General features: G+C 31.5%; 1 protein-coding gene and 1 pseudogene across 1 annotated transcript in view; one reads left to right on the forward strand and one right to left on the reverse strand.

Annotated features, from left to right (window-relative positions):
• Positions 1-19,852, reverse strand: part of tws (protein phosphatase 2 regulatory subunit tws) — a 320,410-nt gene that overhangs the window by 148,695 nt on the left and 151,863 nt on the right. The gene's annotated exons all lie outside the window — the stretch shown is intronic.
• On the forward strand, positions 6,934-8,099 carry LOC142317697 (protein FAM200C-like; annotated as a pseudogene).

A 19,852-nucleotide genomic window follows, 5' to 3' on the forward strand; every position in this document is an offset into this window, starting at 1 on the left:
TTTTAATCTTTGGATAATTTGCGTAAGCTCGTTTCTAAGTTTAAATAATGAATAAAGCTAACAAATCTCTGAGGTGATATTAGGTTCGATAATATAGCCCACATCAGTTATGGAAAGAGATTGACGCAAATCTTTTAACCGTATCATTTATTATAACTGGGTAAACTGCTGTCACGAACCTGTTTATTCACTGAATAAATACGAGTAGATACCTTCAAGTCTCTGAAGTAACTTTTCGCAGTGCTTTTTCTACGAGAATATAACTTCATATATGATTAAAGTTACATCTGAAAATTTTTGTGTTTTTTAAAATGAAATCTTTACGTTTCAGGCATAACTAAACATAGGTCTTTTCCCTCAATGATTTTCAATTTCAATATCTCATTTAGCTTTATCTCATTAGCTCGAATCGTCTTTATTTTACAGTCTGAACGGAATTACGAATGAACGACATAAATTAATTTAAAAAGACAATTTAGACGATTGTAATCTTGGCTATTTCTTAACTTTAAATATTTACCGATGGAAATTCCCTCTTAACAAAAAATATATATTTTTTTTTAACATCTACTCGCTACGATATAATCTACAAGGATAATTAAGATAAAACATTGAATTCGCCCTCATTTTGGTAAAACATCTTAAATAATTTATGCGCTCAGGTATATTTTAGCAAAACAAATAAAATTTGAAACTTATTCAAATTTTCTTTTTATTTCGAACGGAAAATAGGGTTCCACCTGCAAACTGCGTAACGATTGTTGAGGTTTACTTCTTATCTATTTCATAATTGTCTTAATTTGCTAAGAATGCATTTTAGACATATTTGAAGCATGAAACAAAATTTTGAGCAATTTTCGTAAAAATATTTTTTTAAATTTCATTCGAAATTATTCCCCCGTTTTGCGAGAAAGTTTTTTTTTTGTTTTCTGTATATGAATTTTAGTAAAACATTTTAGAGGAACGTGAATTAAAGAAATTATTAAAAGATTTTCGTAAGCAATAATTTTTTTGGAATTTTGATCGAGAATTCCTTCTAGATAATAAATAGATTAGTCTATTGAATAAACACAAGGTAGTTCAACTTGTACATTTATAAATAACATTTATTAAAAAAAAACATATTTTTTATTTTGTAAAAGTATAATTTAAAAAAATTATATATTTTGTCGGGCGTATAACTTTCAAAAAAGGTTTTAATAATAAAAATGCAAAACACAAAACACAAAAGCAGTCAAGGGATTAACTCATACATCAAGCAAATAATCGAAAATTCAACTAAATTCAAACTTTTTTTTTTTTAAGCTACAAAAGACACAATAAGTAACAAGATGTTACTATTCTGTCTTTAACCGTTCTAAATCATGTATGTACCATAGTGTACAATACTTTAAAACCGCTTGCATTTAGCTTCACAAGAACGCGTTTAAAAAGAAAATAATGTCACTCATCTGTTCCATCTTTCATCCTAGTTTATAACGCATTAGATCATTTAATTCACAAGCACGTAATCAACTGTCAACGTATAAATCCTTGATTGACAACAGAACTGGTCTCAGTCGCAACCGACGCAGTACTTTTTACTTTATGTTCTCGTTTATCAAGGACATACAGCTTCCTCTTACAGCAAATAGCACTTCAAAAGTAGAAATGTTATAATTTATAAAAAATAGTAAATAATGAAAAAAAAAAGAATGATAAAACATTAAAAAATATAAATTATGTTTCTAGTGACTAAATCTTTACTTTAGTCGTTTCATGAATTCCACAAACTGCAAAATATGATAACCATAAAACCGTAATCGGCGTTGATAGCCTGCAATTAAAACAGAAATTTTACTCTTGTCAACAATCACATGAAGCCCGGTAGAAACAATTCACAATAATCAACTGTAATTCAAATATACACAGCGTAACCCCGCTGTAACGTGGCTATCGGGGGACTTACGTGACACCCGCATTATAGGCTAACTGCGTTATTTCGAGAAGTAAATTTTAAATCACAAAGGGGATCAATTAAAAAAATAGGCAAAAAATCAAGCAATAACGGTTTAATAGAAAAAGTCGACACAGTATAATGTGTAATTACAAACAAATTAAGTGCGGAAGATACGATATTTTTTCAATTATTCAAATATTTTTTGGGGGACAGGTAATAATCCGCGTTAAATCCGTATCTACGGTATATCGAGCCGCGTTATAGCGGGGATGTACTGTATTAACAATAATAATAACTTACTAAATCCTTTTTTACAACTTTTACAAACAATAGATTTAGCTAAATTTAATAAATGTTATTTTAATAATCAGTAATACATTTAAGCACTTAGTTACAGCAAATATCCCATAAATCAATGTCGCCACGAGTCTTGAGTTATACCTCTTACCAGAGTAAAAAAATAATAAATAATTTAATTTTATCAAATGTAATTTGATATCAGCGATTTAAAAAATAAAATTGATTCAAGTTACAAATACTACAATGAAATCGTCGAATTAAACCGTTAAATTAAAAAAATAAAACATCATAATTATACTAAAATGTTGCTACGAAAACGATAAAATTTAGTAACACAGATTCCGATAAATTATTTAAACAGAAAATAAAAAAGGTACAGGTTTAAAAATTAATTTTACAATCGTGACTGAAGAACTCACCGACCAAATAAAAAGGCCTTAAACGACATTCGTACATTTTTTTTTTAATACATCAGAGGCCCATTTTTGGTAGAGGAAGGAAATTTATTGGAACATACTAAAACCGTTGATAAAACAACTATTTAAACTTTTTTTATTTATACTAAGTATCGAAAGAGGAAAATAATTTTAGAGTTCGATGTTTGTACATCGTGAATTTCAGACATTGAAATTTAACGGCAATTTTTCTAACAAATATTATATTATACATACTATAAGAATCTGAAGCTCGGTAAAAAGTTTTTAGCATTTCTCTCGATGATTGTTGAGCTTTACAACTCGAAACCTACGTGTCCCAAAAGACAGAGTCCGTAGTACGAGTGATTTTGAAACGATCCATTCCGGAAGTAATTTAAACGAATCAGTTCTTGTAATTTACGTCTTAATTCGCTTCAGACAGAATAGAAGATAAGATAGCGACATCTTCGATAGAAATTTAAAAAGTTAAATCGCGAGATCCAAGAATCGATTCTGAGATCCAATTGATATGAGATCGATTGGATATCCAAAATACGATTAAGATCCAAGACGTTTAACGCATGGCGGTCTGGTACCTTCTCGCTAAGGACAAATTTATCAGCCCTTTCAACAATTTAAAACCGACTGCTAAATTCTCGACAACTGAGTCTCCTCCGATAACAAGAAATCTCCTATTCCATAGAACAAGGAAAATGAAAATATCCATTCCAATCCAATCCAATTCAATTTCGGTAAATTATTTTTTATATAATGTGTAGTTTGTTTATAATCAAGATGTTGTCCCCGGCACACGAGTACCCGGTACTTCATATTAAAAAGAGAATATATACGCATACTCATATATTCGCTTTATATGTATCCTAGTGTGTGTTTAACTACGGTATGTCAAAAGTATCTTTTTTTTATAAGTCTAAAATTTTATTGTTGTTAAATCAAGTTGCTGACAGTTATTAAAGAAATTTTAAATCAAATTTAATTCATTATTTTTTAATCTCATAAAGGTTAATTTCATTATGTTATGAGTAAACGCTGTCGAAAATCTGTGAGATAACAGATTATCAACATACTATAGTACTTATATTTAAAAGCGTCAACGCTCTTCTTCACAAGGTACAAAATTGCCTGCAGAATGGATAATTTCGGCCGAAACACGAACTGTTGTTGATAACGAGAGATTATAATTATTAAAATGCCTCATCGATCACGATAGTTTCAAAAAGTCTGTTTAGTACAGACACAATACTAAACAGGCTTTAATTACAGGTTTCATCATATTCTCCTTCTTTTATAAAATAAAAAAACTTTAGAGATTTGCAGGTAACCAGCTTCCTTGTAAACGTCATACCGAGCAAGTAAGATAATTAAATAAATTGTAAGAATCTATCATGATTTTTCTGAAAATAGTTTTAAAAATCTATAAAATCAGCTACAACTTAAACTTATATAGAGAGCTTATAACACAGAAGTTTATCAGAAAAGTCGTATAGTTATATATCTATTTTCTAAAGTTGCATATAGGTTCACCATGGCATGTTAAAAAAAACAAAACAATTATCTGGTCATATACATATGTTCCTTACTGAGCGACATTCCTCACATCACGCATGGGAGACTACCGCGTTACGATTATAATTACTTGTACACTAATAAATATTAATACTTTTTTTTGTCCACGTTAATCTAAGAATCAACAGAACCGATTTAAATGAAACTTTGCAAGCTTATAGCAGGCGCTGAGCGGAAGGTTTTCCACTTTGTTTGGTAACGACATGTTAAAAAGAGTCGGATTTAAAATTTGTAGTATATCACTTACCGTCTTGACACGCCCACAATTAGTCCGAGACCGAGAATGCGCCGCAATACTCAATCCGCTCTTCTGTCGCATTTATTATGTCGTACAGTTTCTTCAATGGCGGAGTTGATCGAAAAAATTTACGGACTCGATGAGTCTACAAATTTGCACGATGATGAGTGATTGTGTGAGCGTGTGATGCTAACACCAAGAAATGAACACGTAGATGACATAAATAGCTGCATAATGCAAGAATTTTTCAGGAGACGAAAAAACATACAACTCATTAATACAGTTTTGAGCGAAAAGGATGCAGTTCATTACACAACTGAGTTTTTGAATTCTTTATCGGTATCAGGATTACCGGCTCACACATTAAAATTAAAAGTAGGTGTTCCAATTATACACGTAAGAAATCTGAAGCCACCACAGTTACGTAATGGAACTCGCTTGAAAGTTAGATTTCTAAAATAACATCACTGAAGCATCTTAACAGGCTGTGATAAAGGAGAAACTGTATTAATCCCTAAAATTCCAAATATACCTAATAACTTTCCGTTTCAATTTTAAAGACTTCAGTTTCCAATAAATATTTGTTTTGAAATGATCATCAATAAGTCACAAGGTCAAACTTTACGTACAGCTGGTGTAGATTTACGAGCTGCTTCCTTTTCCCATGGGTAATTGTATGCGACATGTTTTCCATAAGCAAGAGCGGCGAGCCCTTTATTTGCTATAATAACGGAAGAACCAAAAACGTAGTTTATAACGCAACGCGGTGGTGTAAAAATGTATGTAAAAACACTATTTGCATTAACCTGTCGTAATAAAAATCTCTCTATTTATAAGAATCGTGTTACTGCACGTTTATAAATATTTAAAAACTGATCAAATACTGATTTTACGCATCGAGGACACATGCATGATGAATCTATTATTTCATACTTTTGATATTCATAAATCACAATAAGAAATATTTTAAATGTACTATTAGCGATTTATAAATTCGAAAATTGATATAACAATCATAGTTCGCGTGCGAAGCCGTGGGTTCCTACTAATCTAACCTAATAAATTCTTAAGAGTGATAATAAACTTTACTCTTAAAGAACTCCTTAGAAAATTGTTACATAAAGATATATAGTTGGTATCTTCTCTGCCATAATATCAATTCTAATGTAAAACTAATCCGAGATGTTAAACTATCGTGACTGTTTTAATAATGGAAGACGTATTATTTTAGGCGTTAAGGCTTATTGAAGGCGTTAAGGGGCCCAGAAAAAATGGGGGGGCGTTGATGTGGGTTAGGGGGGCGATGTATAATTTGTAATTTCATTTACTTTATATAGTATTTTTAATTTCACTAAAATTAAAATCCACCTACTACACAATAACGAATAATTAGTTTATATTTCTACCCTGTATGATGTTATAAAAACTTAAAATACTTAACATAGATTTCGTAGGATACCCCGCACACCGTACGCAATCAAGTTGTAACAAGTTTCTGCGGATAAAGGAACATGATCGATGATAGTTAAAAAATTAGAGCAATTTTATCTTAATTACATTGCACCAGAAACTATTTTAAACATTAGGAAAAAACTACCATGCAGAGTTTTAAAATATTATACATACGTAAACTAACATAAATTGAAGTTTTCTTTTCTTTCTTTCTTGTTTTTAACATAAGTGCATATTACAATATTTTCCTAGCATTTTATAAGAAATTACTGATGTAAGAATCATCATTTTTATATAAAATGGAAATACGTATATAATTATTGTTCAAAAAGTTGTTACAAAATTTTTTTAAAATTAACCCATTACCGTCCAGTGTCAAATAGTATAGTAAGCCTTAACAGTTCACTTATTGTAAACATCGTTTACTATTTCTATATATTATAAATATTAAATATTACAAATAATAAAAACGCTGGCTTAGGCGGCGGTTTTTATTTGAACCAGTTATAAATCGTAAACTAAAATTCTATGAAAAATTATCCATATTTATCTATAATACGAAATGATATTAATTTATTTTCCGTAGTTAAATAAGTTATTATTGTTTGAAGTATTATTTACTAGTCGAAATATAAAATTTTAATTATCTTATAATGAGAATCTTATCTTATATAAATGAGAAAGATATTCAACAAAAATAGTTTCGTTCTAATAAATTAGTACAATAATAGTACAATAAAATAGCAATGTATTTTGGTATTCTGATTGGTGCAATCCGGTAGAAATCGGCTGGTTCATCGATACTTGCTCAGTACGATTGTGCGTCGAAAGAGATAAACGAGTTTGTGCGTGTTTGTCTTATTCCTGTCGTTACTTGCTGTATTTAAATCATATATAAAAGCTCGTAATTTTTCTTATATTTTCATTTGTGGTTTCGCGCGCTATCTTTAAACAAGTATTTAAGTTCAACACTTTATTTACATATTTTTGAAAACAAAGCCATGTCGGAAGCAAAAAAGAAGAAACGGCAATACAGTGTAGAATATATTAAATATGGATTCATAGAAAATTCGACAAACCCATCTTTGCCTTTGTGCCTTCTTTGTTCAAAAACATTTTCAAACGAAGCGATGAAGCCTTCAAGACTTCAAGATCATTTGAATAAAATGCATCCGGATAAGAAGGATAAAAATGTAGCCATTTTCAAGATCTGGAAAAGAAGCATAATGCTCAGCCAAGTGTATCGAAACTTTTTTCGATGGCTGCTAATCAAGACGATGACGGACTTCGAGCTTCATACAATATCTCTCTGTTAATTGCTCAAACAGGTAAACCACACACCATCGGAGAAAGGTTAATTTTGCCGGCGATAAAAGAAGTTATAACTACTGTGCCCAATAAACCGGCGGCAGATATAATTCGAAAAATTCCTTTGAGCAATAGTTCTGTCCAAAGACGAATTGATGAAATGGCTGAAAACATTGAAAAGTCATTGTGCAATCATCTGAAGACTAGTAAATTTTCAATTCAGTTGGATGAGTCCACTTTACAAACTAATGAAGCATTGTTGTTGTCTTACGTGAGATTTATTAAAGATGAAAAAATATGTCAAGAACTTTTATTTGCTAGAAATTTAGAGACAGACACGAAAGGAGAAACCGTATTTAAAACACTGGAAAAGTTTTGTGATGAAAAAGGAATTCCGTTGAAGAATATTATATCAGCTCCTACAGATGGTGCTCCAGCTATGACGGGGTGTCAAAAAGGCTTCATATCGTACTTAAAATTGGAAATACCAGACTGGGTGTTAGATCCTTTTTCAAATGTCAACATAGCAATATCACCCCAGTTGGAAGAAGAACTTATAGAACTGACAACGAACGAGGAAATAAAAATCAAATACAAAAATGGCTACCAACAATTTTGGCTACAAAAGTCAATTCCGCAGTTGTACCCTGGATTGTGGTCTATCGTTGAACGATTTTTTGAAGCATTCCCATCGTCATATTTGTGTGAACGTGGATTTAGCGCTGTGACAACGCTGCTTACTAAAAAGAGAAATCATTTGCAAGTTACCAAACGCGGCGACTTACGACTGTTTTTGAGTAAAATCGAACCTGATATCAACAAACTTATTAAATATCATCAAATTCATCCATCTCATTAGATTAGTATAAAAACGAAAACTGATTACATATTTATATTGTTTCTTTTAATTTGATTAAAATATATTATTAATATTATAAAGTTGGGTTTTATTTGCTCTCACTGGTAAAAATTTCTAGTTTAGAATGTAAGTTTAAACATCAGAACCGACTAATATAACTAAATTAATTAAAGTAATGAAATTGTGGTTTTTAAGTTTTAGGGGTGTATAAAAAATGGGGGGCGCTGAAAAATAATTGATTTTCATAGGGGGCGGTAAAAGAAATAAGTTTGATAATTACTGCTATAGTGTATCTATGTATGTAGGCGGGTCATAGAATACTATGGCATCTCCTCCACTGCTCTTAACATCACTCGGCGACTTCTCCTCACACCAGCAGCCAAAGTAATGTTTTTAAAACGTTACATCAATTAATTTTCAATGACTTGCACCTTATCTAGTTATGACATCACTATGACTGGATCTGAGGGATGGTATGCCTCGAGCTCGTTTTTACGGGCAACGGGTGTCCAGGTGCTAATCAACCACGTTAACTTGAACCAGTATCTGTTTCGGTTCCGTCTGGCAACTGATGAGCCATGCGTCTGCGGGGAAGTACAGTCAAATAAACACGTGATGTTTAACTGCCTTGCTCTTGGGGGGCTAGAGACCTGGCCACCTGGAACTTAAGAGGTCAAACGGAATTAGCCATTCACAAGCGGCGAGAGCCGCACTGTCGGACAGTGTGGGAGTTCCTTGATGCGATTGCTTTGTTCAACCGACATCAGTAATTTACCTAAGAGAAAAGACTCCTACCGCACTGCTATGTAAAGCTAATCTAGAGATATATATGGCTGACTACCAGCCAATTAAGGCTCCAAGCGCTTTAATATGGTAGATAGGTACTTGCTGGCATTCAGTGTCCTAGCGTGGTAGCGAATTGCTATCTAGACGAAAATTTTAATTTATGGATGTCATATATATTTTTAGTAGTTGACGGGTGCGCCCACCCATTTTAGAAAATATATGGCAAGTGAGCGGTTGGACATGTAAGCCGGTGGTGTATAGCAACGCGGTTAGTCCGCTCACGCTGTTAGGTAAGCTCTAGGAGCTATTTAGGATACTGGTCGCTAAACTGTTCGAGGCTCAGTTGCTGTTTGTGGCACAGACATTCGGTCTTATGCTTTAGGACGACCGAATGGGGTGGTGGCAGGAGAAATACCAAGCAAACCAAATGACACCACTATTTTAGTAACAAAATATTTTCTTGTAATTTTTTATTACAGATAAAATTATTTACTCATAATATTTTGTTCAAGATGTATATGAAGTAATTTATTTATTTACTTCTTGAAAGTAATGGTTTTTTTTCAAGCATGTTAAACTAAGGTTTTGCAATAAATAAACAGCAACTAACAATAACGTCATACAAAAAAATGAAATGAGTTGTTTGTTCATTATAGATTATTACGTCATGATTTTCTTTGACGTGGCACAGTTATTTACGAAAATTGTTTTTTTAAATAGCACGCACGCACTACTTTTGTGGCAACCAACAGCACGTCTTCCGCATGCCGGGTTATAGGAGTGGTGTAGAGTAGGCAAGTAGAGGCAGCTTGTAGGGAGGACCAGCCTTTAGATTTAACATCAACTATGTGGCTGTAATATTATAACCCAGTTATACAAAAGTCCTATAACTGTAAAATTATATTTTACACTTGCTTCCATAGACCAACTTAAGTGACTGTAATTGTCTAAATAAACGATTAACAAAACTATGTAACTGAAAACAGGCCTCATCAAACTGCCACAAACGACTGAAAAAAATATCTACTTGTATTCATTTGGCATCCGATATTTAAACCGATACAAAAACCAATCTGTTCAATCCCACACAACATTTACAGAACATCTTAGTTGAGAAAGCAAGCTGTACATCAAACCGAGGTGTTTAATTGCAGGGTCCAAAATATTACATAGTTTAAACTATACGAAAACATAATAAAAACCTCCCATCCCATATTGTAATTATACGTGTCTTCTTCCTTGAAGTAGCACTCTTTCATGCTAACCCGGTATATTTATTATAAATATTCGCAGTAGGCTTTTTACAGCTGCTATAATCTCAACAAAAAAAAATTATCTTCAGCGAATTCAGTGTAATAGCAATCCTGTCGAATTCAGAAATCCTGTAGAAATATTTATAAAAGTAGTCTTGAAAAATACGCTTCAATGAATAGAAATATGTAAATTGTTTCCAAAAAATCGCTTATCACATTAAATCATAAATTTACAAACGTGGGGTTGCGTTCTACAATATTAATTACCACCACGAACAAGAACGTTGGGTAGTTCTTTGATGAATCTAGGATAGTGTATGTTGCCGAATTGGCTGGCAACGGAAAACAAAACGTTTTATCTCCTGTTTATCCTTTGATTTATTTAATTAATTACAATAGCAACAGGTACTGCGGCTAATGTGCTCTACGTAAAATATTTGCCCGAGTTATAATAACAGGACAATGTAACCTCAAGTATTAGCAGAGATAACAAAAAGTTTTTTGTACATGTAATCAATCATTAATGTTTTCGATAACTGTAATCGTCTGCAATTTTATTAACATATTATTACAATTATTAAAGGTACAATTTCTTAACTGATCATTATATATTTCTACACATTCAATAGTTTATTTTGGAGATTTGTAAAGACTAAACTTTAGAAAAGTTTCACGTCACATATTTCAAACTGGAATTTCTCGATGAACTACCGTTAACAGCAGCGATAAGTAATAGTATAATGGAAGGGACACCTTTTAATACATGAAAATGCACAACAGGAATATATAGTTAAGGTTCAGTAAAAAGTCTATATTTTATCATAAATTTCTTGCAGCGTTTTTCCTCTTTTACTTCATAGAAATAAAAAAATTCGGAAAAGGCATCAATATAACTTTGCTTAATCTAGATATTCAAGTACCGGATAACATGAATAACTTTATGCAGAATGTATCAAGAAATAACAAATTTGAATACTAGATCGTAGATACCGGTGTTCTTTGGTGATTGGGTTTCAATTAACCACACATCTTAGGAATGATCGAACAAGGCTACACTTCATTTACACTCACACATATCATCCTCATTCATCCTCTGAAGTAATAAGTGAGAGTAATTCTCGGAGGCTAAACAGGAAAAAGGAAGGAAGAAATAACCAATAAACAATTTAATAAGTTAAAAAATATAAATATACGTTTTTGAGATCCCAAGTTGTTAAAAGGAAATTATGGTTTATATCCTAGTAGATGAATATTTGATTTGTAACTTCTTTATATAAAAGAACTCAACTTTATATATAAACTCACATGAATATAGATTATATTTATTAAAACGAACAAACATTTTTTTTCTTTTCAAAATAAAGAAACTCAAATTTTAAATGCCTGAAGCTTTCCAGGAAATGCTGAGTTCAGGATATAAGCCTTCATATTATAAACTGATCAGTGAAGAAGTAGCATCTCACCAAACGAATTTTTAAATTCAAGCTCAAATCCCTGCAACATAATACTTTTTTCATCTTAATAAATTTTACTCACGCTTTCTCATTGCTTGTTTTAATTTTAGAGATACAGTAAGCGGATTTCTCAACTCGTGGAATATTACTTCCATTTATTATGACAGACTCTTTATCACTAAGCCTCTTCGATATTCGTGTGAATTCAGTCTTGCTGACATTCAAAGATATTCTATACTTATCAATGAACTCGACCACTCTGTTTATCAATCTCTGGGGATCCTCAATACATCCCGTCAAAATAACAGTATCGTCGGCATATCGTATATTCCATTAACTTTAATTCCGGATATTTCTCCGTCAAGGAAATTTCTACTCTCCTCTTCTGATTTTCTACTTTCCCTGATAAATGATTGTCGGTGTATATTGTCACCTATTGGTTACGATATAAACTCGAAATGATCGAAAATCTCAGTAACCCAGATGTTTCATTGCAAAGAAAAACATAAGTTTGTCATAAGACAGACAGAAATTGTCTGTCTTATGCCGAATGCGTTGTTATTATGAATAAAACGCACAAATACATCCTGTTAACATCAAAACATCTTTGGATCGACACATTAAATATAAAAGCCTCCTAAACTCCTAACCCCTACAAGGTGTCGCACTTAAATCCATTTCATGTTTTTGATGAATTTATTATGGTTATTTTCAGAAAAAATTTCACCGTGCGACAAATAAAGCTAATAAATAATGATTAGTACATTCCTTGGTTTTCAATCTTTTTAAAAGCACATGATAACAAACACAAACCAGACTCTGGGAATGTTTCCAACTCAGTTTATATTTTATTAAACAATTTCACCAAGATGCCGTTTCAACTCTCACTGATAATCTATGGGACGACTATGGAAAGTTCATCAGGCTCCTGGGTCTTTCCATTTTTTTATACTTTTCAAGGCATAAACATTTTCCTTGGTAATATCGGGTTCCATTTCTTCTTGACAAAAACGGTAATATGTTCTGCCCTTTCTTTTATCTTCTAACAGTTCCTCAATGAATTCTTTCCACTGCTCCAGTTTTTTCAGTTATGTTTACTATGATAGGGCCACATCTACGACGGAGTGCAACAACTCTATTTCATCACTTCAAACTGGTCAATTCTTGATTTTTCTGTGAAAGTTAAACGATACATATTCATACAGAAATTCTTCAATCTCTTTATTCCTTACTTTGTAAATTGAGACGACTACTAGTAAATGGCACGTTTAATTTTCTTAAGGAGCTCTCACGTTTAAAATTCCTGACAAACATACGCTAGAACTAGGCACCCTTACTGAGTTTTTTCTAAGGATTTTTACCACTCGAGCCTGTCGTCACACCTGACATGCACAGTTTACAAAAAAAAAAATGTAATAGTTTATCACAAAATGTATCACACTTGTGAATAATACAATTACAATGACCACCAGTTTATCTGAAATCAAATGAAAATAAGCAGTATCATTATTCCACGTAAAATCAAGTAACATTAATTAAAAATTAACGGAAAAAACGGGAAATATTCAATTACAAAAATAAAATAATTGGGTATAAGTAAAATTTCTAAAATAAATAAAAACACTAAAATGAAAACGCTAATATTCAATGATGTTTTAGTAAAGTTTAATGGACAAAGAATGTGAAAAATAGATGAATGAATAATGCATAATAGAGGTGAAGGCTAACAAGTAAGATGTTTTATTTCCAAAATCGTCTGTTCCACTCGGCGATGTCAGTAAACCGTGTCGTTTCTGTTAAGAACACAAGCAGTTTTACGATCACGGATTTACCTCGGTTATTTATGTGTGCAGTTAGCGGGAATACTATGGTACAATAATACCAAGGCTGCCCCGATAAAAAAAAAAGTTGGCGCGGGCGATCAACGTTGAGTTGGAATTACCAGACACAGAGATTGCCCACTTTTATAGCACACGTTACAAACTAAAACAGAACCACAGCTAAATAGTAATGCAGTGTAGAATGTTAATGACCTCTCTTTATACAACTGATGTCACGCTAAGCAATATTCTCTTACATTATGAGATGAAATTTATTACGCACAGTACTGGAATAACCCAGTAACCATCAGGTTACTAAAAAAAAAAAAACTGTAATATTACCCAAGGATCATTTTAATAAATTAAAAATTAAGTATACACGAATAGTTACCTAGTAACTTGTTTCTAAATATATAAAATAATATTTAACATAATACATAAATATATATTAACTATATAACATAATATATTAATACAATATCAACATATTAAACAAAATCTTAAGTCGTAAGTAGATAGCATTTTTGCATTACCCGATATCAAACTCGTTCATTAAAATAAATCTTATTCGATTTATTTAATTTTTTAAATTATTTCTGCTGGTTGTAAATGATAACAGCAGTATTTATTATGAAACAGGAAAATTACTCATATAATTTTTTTACAAAATGCAAACAGGCATACCCAAAATTCTATCACGGAATTTGATAGCGAGGTATTTTTTTAAAACCGTGATATTGGAATGAATGAAATTTGGAATGAGAATTCTACACCTAGAATATAATGTTAATCCTAGAACTCTTTTACGTTTCGCGAAAATGTTGAGTTAGAGTAATCAAATGTTATCTTTCAAAATTCTTCTAATAAGATGAGAAGGAAGCGCGGTTCAGTCTAAACGAATAGATTTTTTTTTTATTTACTGCTCAGGGTGAATTTTACCAAAAGATTTAATGCTATAAGAGTTAAAAAAAAAAACTTAAAAAATTTCAACAAGAAACATTATTTCAAATCGCTAATAGATTTTGAATTGAGACTGTTCAAAAAAAAAAAACAGCTCTTAATAGTGTTCACAGTGGTTCAAAAACAGTCAGATAGTTGGACAAGCACAAGTTTTGTACTATATCCGTTCTTACGTGAAGAGATTGTATTCCTTTTTTTAAACAAATAATTTGAGATTCCTGCCGGTTTTAATGTCAATTCTTTCTTTTACAGCCATTTATTCAATCCGCTGTTTACGGAAATTATGAAATCATGTAGGACAACATACTGTAACCGGCCACGGAAATAATGTTTAAAATACTTAAATGACATAAATTCTGTTCTTAAATACAATTAAAAACATTTTATTTTTAAATATAATTTTTTAACGAAGTTATCTTGAAACTGCGTTAAATGAAAAGGGCAAATTTACGAGTAATTTTTTTCCATCTATTACACATAAAAACGCGAATCCGTTAAATTAATTAAAAAAATTATATCGGTATTTTTAATAATTTTATTCGGTTAATAAAACCATTTACTGTTTATTTCTAAGAAATAGTTTTAGTTTTTTCTCGATCCGGAATAATCTGGTTCGAAATTATAGTATGAAATTAAACTAAACTATTTGGTAAGAATCTTTAGCAATAACGATTAAAATATGAATAATTGATATTATTAATTAAATGTTTCAGTAACAATAACCAAACATTTGGTTGCGTTAAGCACGTAATAATCAAAGAATTTGATTATATTACCGTGTTGTGCCGTTTCTCGCGTACTAACCATTAGTTGTACCTCGATAGAGTTCATTTGTTCCTTATCGTGTTCGCTAGTCGATTTTGTTAACATATATTTGGAAACTAACACAAATATTGTGGATTTAAGAATATTCATCTGAAAGGTTTAAATATATCGTATAACCTTCAAAATCTGGAGTGTAATCTATAACATTTTGAGCTAAAGTGTATTCAACAAAGTTTAATGAATCTATTAAAAATATAAATGAAAATTTTATGTAAATTAAAGCGCAAAAAAACTTCAAATCGAATTTCTACAAGGTGGCTAAATAATACCCCGCGCGTGCCGCGTATGTGAATAAAATGTTAACAGTCATGAGTCAGAGAAATGGAATAGGTAATGATTTGTATTACAATGTGTTTTACATTCAAATGCGTTTAGGTATTTCATACCTAAGTATATTTATTACCAATAATAGACATAATTTATGGGTATTGCTAGAAGAATATTTTCAATTTCATACAATAAATTCCTTAAAGGGGAAAGACTTAATATTAATTATTGTCGAATGTTAATACGCTGGTACTGATTTCTAACGGAGCAACACAGACGGTAGCGCTGCCAACCCATTTCAGGCAGGAAGTTGGATAATTGGGACCCGGTTGAACCCATTATACAGAGTGTTTAACTTTAGAGAGACTCCATCATTGAGTTTACTCTGTAAAAAATAATGTATTGCCAAACACAGGCATAATAATTTATAGAAGGTTTTGAAAATGATGTCCATCTACTTCTATGTACTTGTCGATACGTTTGACCATGTTCCTGGCTACTCACGTTAGCTGTACCTGTCTATTTCCTGGATGGCATTAGTAAAATTTGCCTTCAGTTCCTTCAGGGTATGTGGATTACTCCTACAAACAATTTCTTTCAAAAAACCCCACAGAAAGGAGTTTGGACAAGTCAGATCAGGGGATCTCAGTGCCCACAATCTTTAGAAATGATACTTTCACCGAAAACATCCAGTAGCAATCAGCAGTCATCCTCATCCTCTTGGAATAAGACAATGAACTGTTGAATAATTTCTTGCAAGACCGCATCATTCAAAGATTTTAAAAAATAACAAGGCTATTATTATTCGTCGACTTGAAACCGCACACTACACGCCTACTTTTTGTGGGTGTAGGAGAGATTTGAAGAAAATATGCGGGTTTTCGGTACCCCAGGCTCGGTAGACCTGATTAGTAACATACCCACCAAGGTGAAATCACGCTCAATCGGTGTAAAACACACCTAAATGCCAATGTTCCTCTAATGAAGTTCTTGAACCATTGAAAGTAGTGAACCTTTTTAGCATAATCAGCATTAATTAACTCATGGAAAACCTGCATTCGATACATTACAATGGATAAAATTTCAGCATTCTCCTCACTGCAGTGTTGGCTGAATCTAGTGAAATGTTCTTTACCCGGCTTAGTCTCCACAATGATTTATGTGGAGATCTTTTAACTGCCTCTTTAATGTCCTGAGTCGTTAAAACCTGTTTCACGACATCTTTTAACTAACTTCTGAAAAACACTTTTCACTGGTTCTTCCTTTTCAAACTTCTCCCTGAATTTTTGCCAACACGCATACAGGTATTTCCATCACAAATACACGTTCTTCAACATTTAACTGAATTTTAACAAACAACACACAATTACACAACCTAGTTCAAAACCCAGTGCTCGACACAGACTGGCAACAATCAAACGTGCAGGCAATAAACAGTTTTCCCCACTCCAGCTTCAGTTTTGCCGACATCTTCTACATTATTTTACCCATCTCACACCAATATGTACATTTTAACAAAAATACGTGTTTAGTATAAACTACTGAGTGATGGAGCACTACTGAGTTAAACATTCCGTATTTTAATGCTATTGGCTTCTGGATACTTTCCGCCACTCCTATTCTCTTCTCGAACTCTAATTAACAAAAACTCTTGTTCTGACAGTCCACAAATACAACGAGCTGCAATTAAACTGATTAAACAAACAAGGAATAGAGTTCCTTAAGAACCCTGAATAAAAAATGTGGTAATAATTACCTGGAGATTTCCGGTATATCGTACAAGTTAATCGATTACTTGTAATTAAATAAACTATAACTCACAAAACTGTACAGAAAATAAGAGGTTTTAATGGGGTATAAAACTCAATTTTTTCCATCAAGTTGAGTTGTTTGTAAAATTTGTAAGTTGTTTTTAAAAAAAAAGTTTTCCTTTCATAACGCCTAATTATGTTAAAAGATTCAAATAAACATATGATTCACAACAGATATTCTAGACCGCACAATATTTTGTGGTGTACAGTCCGATTATCGGTTTTAATAAACTTCAAATTCAATTAATTAAAATTTTTGTTGTAACGTACTTTTTTCGAAACATATAGCATTAGCAGTAAACTTACTAATACTTGTGATATTGAAATACAAATATCTATAGTTTGGCATGGTTTAATATTTTAGGTACGTGGTTGGGAAGAGGATTAAAGGAAAGATTAGAAACGAAAATATAAAAAACTGTGACTGATATCCATAAAAATTAGGCTAAATAATTTCAAAAAATTACAAAAAAAAACTGCCAACACTTCAGTGCGAAAATCACTGAATTAAAAAAATGAAATACAAATAACAAAAGAATACATAAAATATCGCAATCGCATCTATCACACAAAGAAAGATTTTTCAACAGGACAATGAAATAAACAAATACTTCGTAATAAGTTACCATTTTACTATAATAAATAAAATTGACAATTATTTTGTTATGTTAATAAATAAAAGCATTGTAGATTATGTTGCATACAGAGTAATGAAACATATGAAACCGTTAATTACAGACGGTTAAAACTCTATAAAAAACTATTACCGTTTTTGTTTTTAATTTCACCTGGAGTGAAAGGATAAAACTTCTAAGCTATAACTAAACCGTAGATTCTCAATCTGTGAATATTAAAGTAAAAACTGAAAATTTCTTTAATTTAAATAAATAAAAAATTCTGATTTAGAAATAAAACAATATCTTTACGGTGGATTAAACCGTGTTAAGAACGCGTCAGCGTTTTTGAAAGAGTGACCTCATTTTGAATTCTCCATATCATCTGCAATTCATTTGCAATCGCATTTCTTTCTAAGCATTAAGAAAAAATAATTTTTTCCCGACATTTAAATGAGAAGAAAGAACTTTTTTACGTTTAAGAACCTGGAAAGGGAATTAATTAAAAGGATTTCTTTAAATTAATCCTTTTTTTACCCGCTGGTAATAGAAATTGTTTTGCTAATTTTCAGACACCGTTACGAACAAACACACAGGAGCATGGGAGTGCATGTATCAGATCGTGTAAAATTTGTTCTACTCTAATTTTAATAACGTTTCCCTTTCATTTTTTTGAATGGATTAGCGAAGACAAAATTCAACACTGCGTCATCACCCGACTAACATTTTTAAATTGGTAAAAGTATTAAAATAGAAAGTGATTTTCTTCATTAATTTTACGAAATTTATTTGCAAATAATAAAAATATTTGAAGAGATAAAAGTAATCCATAAAATAAACATATTAGATAAAACTTTATCAAAATTGTATGAAAAAGGTTTGAACGATTCAATTTTAATATTGTTAGTTTTTATGAAATGTAAAGAAACTATTATTTTTCAGTAATTTTATGAAAAAGACTTCAAAGTTCTAAAAATATCAGCTAAATTAAATCATTTAACGTAAAAAAAACATTTATTGTTAACTTCCACAACCGTAATGAATGTAAGCGACTTGAGACGAGTTACAAGTCACTTACGAAAATTATACAACCATTGAGTGTTACCAGCATTCCGTGCCAGGCGATAGGCTCTACGCGAGTGGAGCCTCTACGCGGCTTCTAATGCCTTCTTCGTTGATCTAAATATACAGTTGCAAATCATATGTAAGTCCACCGAAATGCAGGTGACAATCAACTTTGCAAGTGACACCTTCACTGTGTTCTTTAAAGGTATTATTCGACTGCAAAACACTCCTCCAGAGAAAGCGACTCTAAGTCGTACCTCATGAACCTAACATGTCATAAAAAATTAGGAGCAGGTTGAGCAAAGGAACAAATTAAAGTACCGCTTTTTGTAGTGAAACAATGTTATAAACACTGCTTCTACTTGGCAACGGAAAAAAATACAATAAAAGTTTTATCGAAATGTACGAACCGCTTTTGAAAATGTCTTTAAAAATCTGTAAAAAGTAACATTATTTTTATTACGTTTTGTCCAGTTGCTAGTTTTGTTAGTTATGCAGCAGGAACCTGTATCTTATCACCAACAATCAACATGGTAGGTTGTTTTTTGTTTTTAATTAATGCGGTGAATTATTAATTTTCTCTACAAGGAACGTCGTCGACATTTAAGTACATGATCTATACATCTGAAGAATCTTAATTAGTTTAAAAGTATTCTCAAATAAAATTCTAAATACGACACAACGAGTAAATGCAATAAATTAATAAAAGTATTTTAGTTACTTACACATTATTACTGAAACATCACGAATTACTTTATAAAAGTAACACTCAATTTTCTGAAAATGTATTTAGTAATTCAAACTAAAAAATCACGAAATATGCTGTTATCAGGGGATAGTCTGCAGAACAAAAAGAAAATTTCTAATAACGATACGAATATCCCTAATACGAAAATCA

Source organism: Lycorma delicatula, chromosome 1, assembly GCF_047948215.1.
Source record: "Lycorma delicatula isolate Av1 chromosome 1, ASM4794821v1, whole genome shotgun sequence".
Taxonomy (NCBI): domain Eukaryota; kingdom Metazoa; phylum Arthropoda; class Insecta; order Hemiptera; family Fulgoridae; genus Lycorma; species Lycorma delicatula.